General features: G+C 36.9%; 1 pseudogene; it reads left to right on the plus strand.

Annotated features, from left to right (window-relative positions):
- Window positions 1–210: 210 nt before the first annotated feature.
- On the plus strand, window positions 211–2,902 carry LOC101711943 (ribosome maturation protein SBDS-like; annotated as a pseudogene).
- Window positions 2,903–8,252: the final 5,350 nt, after the last annotated feature.

An 8,252-nucleotide genomic window follows, 5' to 3' on the forward strand; every position in this document is an offset into this window, starting at 1 on the left:
CCTAGGAACCAACCTAACAAAAAAAAAAAAAATCAGACTGTCGCGCCCTGTGATGTCTGAGCAGTAAACCAACCCCCACCACCAGCCCCCCCCCCCCCCCCGTGGCGGATTTCAGCAGAGTAGAGGCGCCCCGCGCTGTGAGGTCGTTCCAGCAAGGTGCGCTCAGGGTCTGTTCTGACTTGCCGGACCTGAGATCCGTGAGCAGTCGCCATGTCGATCTTCACCCCCACCAACCAGATCCGCCTCACCAACAGGGCCCTGGTATGGATGAAGCGGCCGGAAAGCACTTTGAAATCGCCTGCTACAAAAACAAGGTCGTCGGCTGGCGGAGTGGCTTGGAAAAAGACCTCGATGAAGTTCTCCAGACCCACTCGGTGTTTGTAAATGTTTCTAAAGGTCAGGTCGGGAAAAAAAGAAGATCTCATCAGTGTGTTTGGTACAGATGACCAAACTGAAATCTGTAAGCAGATTTTGACTAAAGGAGAGGTTCAGGTGTCAGATAAAGAAAGGCTTTTCATGTCCGTTAGTATTTGTTTTATATAGTTGGGTGCACTAGTGTTTGGTGCATAGATATTTATGATTGTCATCTCTTCCTCTTGGATTCTTCCCTTTACAAGGATGTAGTGTCCTTCTTCGTCTCTCTTAATAAGTGTTGGTTTGAAATCTACTTGATCTGCCAAGAGGATAGCTACTCTTGCTTTTTTTTCGCGTTCCTGTCACATGGAGTATTGTTTTCCACCCTTTAACTTTCAGTCTATGAGTTTCCTTTTGAATTAAGTGTGTTTCTTGTATGCAGCCTCTTGTTGGATTTTGCTTCTTGACCCATTCTGCCAGTCTATTTCTTTTGATTGGTGACTTGAGACCATTAACGTTGATGGTTATAACTGAAACATATTGACTTGTCATTGCCATGACTTTTTCTTTTTGTTGGGTTCTCCCCCTGTACATTTAATTTCTTATCATGCCAGATGGGTACATTCTGCTTTGCTTCCTGAGGTTGTGATCCTCAATGTCTGTTCCTGGGATATTGTGTAAAATTCTTTGGAGTACTGGTTTGGTATTCACGAAGTTCCTAAGGTGCTCTTTGTCATGAAAGTATCTTATTTCTCCATCCATTTTGAAAGATAGTTTTGCAGGGTACATCAATCTGGGTTGGAGGCTGTTTTCTTTTAAGGCTTGGAATACATCACTCCAAGCTCTTCTTGCCTTGATGGTTTGTGTTGAGAAGTCTGCTGTGATTCTGATGGGCTTTCCTTTGTATGTGATTTGTTTCTTTTCTCTGACTGCTTGGAGAACTTTGTTCTTCTATTGTGTTTCTGGAATCTTAACAATTATATGTCTATGTGTAGATTTTTTTTTTTGATCAAGGCTATTTGGAGTCCTATATGCCTCACTTATCTGTATGTCAAGCTCTTTCCCCCTGCTTGGGAAGTTTTCTGCCATTATTTCTGTGAAGAAGGTTTTTATGTCATCTCCACTCTCTCGTGTTTCTTCATTGAGCCCAATCAGTCTTATGTTATTCTTTTTTGCATCATCTAGTAGCTGCTGGATTGATTTCTCATGTTCCCTTATAATTTTGAAGCAATTTTTCTTTTCCTGGTCACTAATTGCAATTTTATCTTCTACATCTGAAATTCTGTCCTCACATTGGCTCATTCTGCTGTGTAGACTTTCAATGGAGTTTTTCATCTCCTGGAAATCTATTTGCATCTGTTTTATAAAATGGAGTACTACTCAGCCATAAAAAATGAGAAATTAGAGACATTTATAGCTAAGTGGATGCACATTGAGGTGATACTCTTAAGTGAAATAAATAGGACACACATGTGTAAATACTGAATAGTTTCTCTGGTGTGAGAAACTGAAAGTGTAAATAAGGACTAAATGTATAATAGGTCATGTGAAATAAGAAGAAAAGGGGCAAAGTGGAAGGAAGTGGGAGGGCTAGGGGAAAGGATGGAAGGGAATGGGATTAATATGAGAAAATGGAAAAATCAGAACAAAATCTTTGTAAATAGGGAGGAATGGAGGTGTTGAAGGGAGGGCTGGGCAAGGGTGAAAAATAAGAACCAAGAGAGACTATGTAAAGATGCAAATTTCCAATGATGAATGTCATTATATTGTATACCTAAAATGTACCAATGATTACACTGAATAATTGATAAAGTAAAATAGGAAGAAAAGGTCCAAAGGGGTAGGGTTAGTGGGAGGGGCAAGGGAAAGGAAAGAAGGTAAAGGAAAAATGCTGAGAAATGGAAAAAATGGAAATAAAGTCTTTGTAAATAGGGAAGGGTGGAAGGCGTGAAGGGAGGGCTAGGAATGGGGAAAAAATAAGAACCAAGATGCATTATGTAAAGGTACAATTCCCAATGAGAAATGTAATTGTGTTGTATACCTACAATGTACCAATAAAATAATTTAATACAAAAAAAAAAAAAAAAAGAAAGGCACACACAGCTGGAGCAGATGTTTAGGAACATTGCAACCATCGTGGCAGACAAATGTGTGAACCCGGAGACAAAGAGACCATACACTGTCATCCTCATCAAGAGAGCCATGAAGGACATCCACTACTCAGTCAAACCCAACAAGAGCACAAAGCAGCAGGCTTTGGAAGTAATAAAGCAGTTAAAGGAGAAAATGAAGATAGAACGCCCCCACATGAGGCTTCGGTTCATCCTTCCCGTGAATGAAGGGAAAAAGCTGAAAGAAAAGCTCAAGCCAATGATCAAGGTTATAGAAAATGAAGACTACAGTCAACAGTTGGAAATGGTGTGCCTCATCAACCCCGGGCTGCTTCAGAGAAATTGATGAGCTAATAAAAAAGGAAACAAAAGGCAAAGGTTCTCTGGAAGTCCTCAGTCTGAAAGACGTGGAAGAAGGAGATGAGAAATTCGAATGACCTGTGTCAGCTCTGCACCACAAAACACTAAAGCAGATGGCTTCGCTGCTGACAGCACTCTTATTTCTGGGATTTGCCACAACCTGCTCAAACTATTCAACCTTTTCCAACTCAGATTTAACGTCTACATAAGTATACTGTGGGAGTGATTCAGTTTTAATTGTAAGTTGGGGGTTTAGACAAAAGTATAAAAAAGCGAGAATACAAAGTGCAGAGCAGCATTTTGCTGCTGTCTTCTGCCCTCTGAGCTTTCCACAGTGAAAGTTGAGACACCTCTGGTGAATAAAAAGTTCAATTTTGTACCCTGTGTAAGTAAAACAATTTGGGGGATATGTCTGTGATAAGGGGAATATCTGGTGGAAAAGAGAACATATGACTTATTTGTATTTAATGAAATCTGCATACAGGGGTAACTACTGTATCATGCGCTAGTATAAACATTCAGTGATGACTTTCTGATTATCTGAAAATAGATACACAATGTGCAGGACTTAAATAATTCTCATTGAACATGCTGCCAAAACCTAGATTATTCTTGGTAAAATATAGTCATTTATAGCTAATTCTTAAAGTTTATAATGTATATTAATATAGCTAAAATTATACGTAACCATTAAAAGTTGTTTTTATTAAACTAGGGCTTATTTTAGACACTTTCCTAACTCTCTTGCTTCTTTTTTTTTTCTTTTGGTACCGGGGATTGAACTTGGGTCCTTGCGCTTGCGAATCAGGCAGTGAAACCACTAAGCTAAAGCCCTGGCCCTCAATTGTTTTTTTTAATCCCTATTCCCTGCCCCTATCCCTGCCCTTGTTCCCCTTCCCATTTAAGTTCTTCCTACTTCCTAATATCTATCCCGATTTTGCTCCCTACACTTCTGATTTCTCACTCAAAAGAATTCGATATTTAAACTTGTGATCTGATTTATTTCACTTAGGATGCATCTTATCTAAAAATATCTCAATTTTATGCTTCTTTATGCCAGAGTAATACTCCACTGTATATAAATACCACATTTTCTTTATCCATTGATGGGCACAAGGGCTGTTTCCAAGATTTACCTATTATAAATTATGCTTCTATAAGCAAATATGCACATATCATTGTGGTATGATGCTTTTAACTATTTCAGGAAGATGCCTAGAAGGGCAATAGCTGGGTCAAATGGAACCTCTAGTTTTAATTTTTTGAGGAATCTCCATACTGATCTCCATAGTGGTACCAAGTTTACACTCCCACCAACAATGCAGAAGCGTTCCTTTTCCCCACAGCTACCAGTGTTTGTTATTGATTTCTTTTGGGTTATTTTGGTTTTTGTTTCTCAGTGGTTTTTATTTTTGTTTTGGTTTCTTGCGTATGTCATTGACTGACCTCTTTTTTTTTTGGTACCGGGGATCAAACTCGGGTCCTTGGGCCTGTGCAAGGCAGTGAAACTACTAAGCTAAATCCCTGGCCCAACTGACCTCTTGAAGATAGCTATTCTGGAGTGAGATGAAATCTTGGTGTTGTCTTAATTTGCATTTTTTAATAACCAGTGATGTTGAGCATTTTTTTCATGTATTTATTTCCTGTTTGTACTTTTTCATCTTAGAAGTGCCTATTCATTTCAGATCCCCACTTTTGAATTGGGTCTTTGAATTTGGGGGGGCTCTGATTTTTTTGAGTCCTTTATATATTCTAGGTAGTAGTCCTTTGTCTAAGGAGTATTTGGCAAAAAAATTTTTTCCCCATTTTGTGTATTGTCTCTTCATTCTGCTGGTAGCATCCTTTGCTGTGCAAAAACGTTTTGATTTGATGTGACCTCATTTTTTGATTCTGTATAGTATTTCCTTTGTGATCAGGGTTTTGTTCATAAAGTGTTTGCCTACACCTATGTTTTCAAGAGTTTTACCTATTCTATCTTCCATTAGCTTAAGTATTTGTTTTTATATTTATATCTTTGATCTATTTCAGTTTTAGTTTAGTGTGTGGGGAGAGATATGGGTCTAGGTTCAATCTTGGACATGTGGAAAGCCAATTTTCCTAGCACCATTTATTAAAAACTGTCTTTCTTGCAAAAAAAAAAAAAAATCAAAGACCTCTTCTCTGAAAAGTGTAGCACTCTGAAAAGAGATTGAAGATGATACCAGAAAATGAAAAGACATCCCTTGTTCCTGGGTAGGAAAAATCAACATAGTGAAAATGGCAATACTTCCAAAATTGCTACTAAATTCCATGCAATCCCAATTGAAATTACAGCAGCATACTTCATGGACCTTGAGGAAAATATCCAAAAATTCATTTGGAAGAAGAAGAGACCTGGAATAGCAAAAGTAATCCTAGGCAACAGAGATATGGCAGGGGGTATCACAACCCCCAACTTGAAAGTATACTACAAAGCTACTGTGATAAAATCAGCATGGTACTCACAAAGAAACAGACCTGAGGACCAGTGGGACAGATTAGAAGATGCAGAAACAAATCCAGACACACTCAGCCACCTCATCTTTGACAAAGGAGCCAAACACCCTCACTGGAAGAAGGATAGGCTTTTTAATAAATGGTGCTGGAAAAATTGGGTTTCAACTTGCCAAAGATTAAAACTAAACCTTTATCTCTCACCATGCACTAAACTAAAGTCAAAATGGATTAAAGATCTAAATATTAAAACAGAAATGCTGAATCAGGTGGAAGAGAGGTTAGGTAGAACTCTTGAAGACATTGGTGTAGGAAAAGATTTTATGAACAACACCTGGAAGTCCCATTTGACCCAGCTATTCCCCTGCTTGGTATTTTGCCCAGTGAATTAAAAGAATCATACCACAATGATATATGTGCACCCATGTTCACAGCAGCCCAATTTATAATAGCTAAAACTTGGAAGCAGCCCAATTGCCATCAACTGGATACTAGATAAAAAAAAAAGTGGGTTTTTAAAAATATAAAATGGAGTACTACTCAGCCATAAAAAGCGAGAAATTAGAGACATTTGTAGCTAAATGGATGCACATTGAGGAGATACTCTTTTACTTACTTATTTATTTATTTATTTATTTATTTATTTATTTATTTTTGGTAAAGGGGATCGAACTTGGGTCCTTGGGCCTGCCCATCAGGCGATGAAACCACTTTGCTAAATCCCTGTCCCTGAGGTGATACTCTTAATTGAAATAAGTAGGACACACAGGTGTAAATACCAAATAGTTTCTCTTCCATGAGAAACTGAAAGTGTAAATAATGACTAAAAGGTATAATAGATAATGTGAAATAGGAAGAAAAGGGACAAAGGGGAAAGGGAAGTGGGAGGGGTAGGGGAATGGAAAGAAGAGAATGGAATTAATATGAGCAAATGAAAAATGGAAACAAATTCTTTGTAAACGGAGGGGTTGAAGGGAGGGCAAGGAAAGGGGGAAAAATAAGAACCAAGAGAGATTATGTTAAGGTGCAAATTTCCAATGATGTGTGCCATTTTATTGTATACTTAAAATGTACCAATAAAATTAATTTTAAAAAGAACTATGTTGTGGCAATGTATAGCTGAAAAATATACACAGACAATTTAGGCTTCAGGTAGCATCTACATATTTGTACTTGTGAAGAATTTCATTTAATGGAAAAATAGGTTAGTTCTTAAGATAGGAAAATGGAGGATTTAAAGAGCACTGAAAGAAACACTTCCTTTGGCATAGGCTCTGGAGACAGATGTTCAGGGTGTCACTCCCACCTAGCTTTATTGAGACTACAGATAACAGCTTTATTGGCTTCTGTGCTCTCTATCTGTAGGGTAAGAGTTGATGTCTGAGGTTCTTTTCAGCTTCAGCTGCTAATGCATATCTAATGTTAAGATTATGACTCAAAGCACATGTATATAAAGATAACTGAAGACAAGGGCTCCCTCCTTTTCTAAACCTAACCTTGGTTTCATGTAAGCTCTCTTCCTTGTATGCATAGCCCTTTGCCTGCTGAGCCTAGTTTATCAAAAGTATTCACATTCTCAATATTTAATCTAGTTTTTCTTGGTAATTTTCTTTCCATCTATTCTTTCACTCTGCCCACTGAAGTTTTTGCTGTATTATATACTGAGCTCAGTTCTGTACTTGTCTCCTCCTACTGTAACATCTAATATTTATATCTACTAACTAAAAATTTGAAATAAGCATAAAAACAGAGAAATCACCTGGAATCAGCTTTCTTTAATAGGAAAGCATTTTTATAATTTAATATTTTTGTTATTATGAAAAGTGAGCACGAGAGCGAGAGAGAGAGCGAGAGAGTGATTAACCATTTAATCTTATATAAGATTGAGTTTAACCATGAATCTATTATACACATATTTTTAAGGAAAATTTTGGGAATTTCTATTATCCAGAAAGATCTCATATATTGTTATTACAGAAAGGGTTCCATTTTCTTCCCGCCAAAATGAAATTAAATTTTTCTGTGTTTTAGCATTTTGATAAGTAAATGGCAGTTGTTTTGCCACATTTGGAATTTCTTAATAAATTGAAATGTTGTTCAAGTTGTGAAATCTTAGGCCCTATTTTCTTCCTCCTTTTTTGTACCTTCTCATTTTATTTTGCTTATGAAGCATTTTCCAACATTGTTTCGACTAGTTCAGGCTGCCATTTTTAAAAAGTGGATTAAAAAAAAGTATCAACCTCCCCTTTCCCAAGGGGTGTAACAGCCCCATGAGGATATAGAATCCCATACTAATGAGTCCACCTGTTCTGTCTTCAGTGGGACATAACAAATTTATATTTTTTTGTAAAAAGATGATTTTGAAAGTAAGACAATGTGTGTTTTCACTTATGATTTGGGGAGAGATAATGGCTTATAATAAAGTCTTCAAACACATTCCAAGGAATCAAATATTAATGTATCTTAAACATCTTATGCAAATAAAAATTTGAAAAGGGCAAGGCATTCATGGAAACTCACAGGAATGTTGATAGAAATTCCCATCATGATTACAAGAGTTCTAAGTAAGAAAGAAGGTCTTTTGTCTTCTTTGAGAAGTTTCACAGACTTCTCATTCAGATCATAATTTATTTTAGATTATTGAGTTTTCACATTCTTATAGAAGCAAATCATAATTTAGGGATTTAAAAACACCAAACTGCATTTATTTATATTAGACCTATTGCTAAAAAATATGGACATGTACTTCCTGAAACATCTGGAGCTCATTTGTGCTGTCACCTTGGTAAACTCTCTCATGATTTCAAATGATATAAAGGGATAAATGTGAGGAGAATGGGATTTACTTAGAAAAGAAGCCAAAAGTTCAAATTGCAGAAAAAAATAATTTATCACAAAATACTCAGAATATTCAGTAAATGAATAAAATAAATGTACATACACACACACACACAC

The sequence above is a fragment of the Heterocephalus glaber genome, unplaced genomic scaffold, assembly GCF_053883595.1.
Source record: "Heterocephalus glaber isolate CG9 unplaced genomic scaffold, H.glaber_assembly_v1.0 deba00000122, whole genome shotgun sequence".
NCBI classification, from domain to species: Eukaryota; Metazoa; Chordata; class Mammalia; order Rodentia; family Bathyergidae; genus Heterocephalus; species Heterocephalus glaber.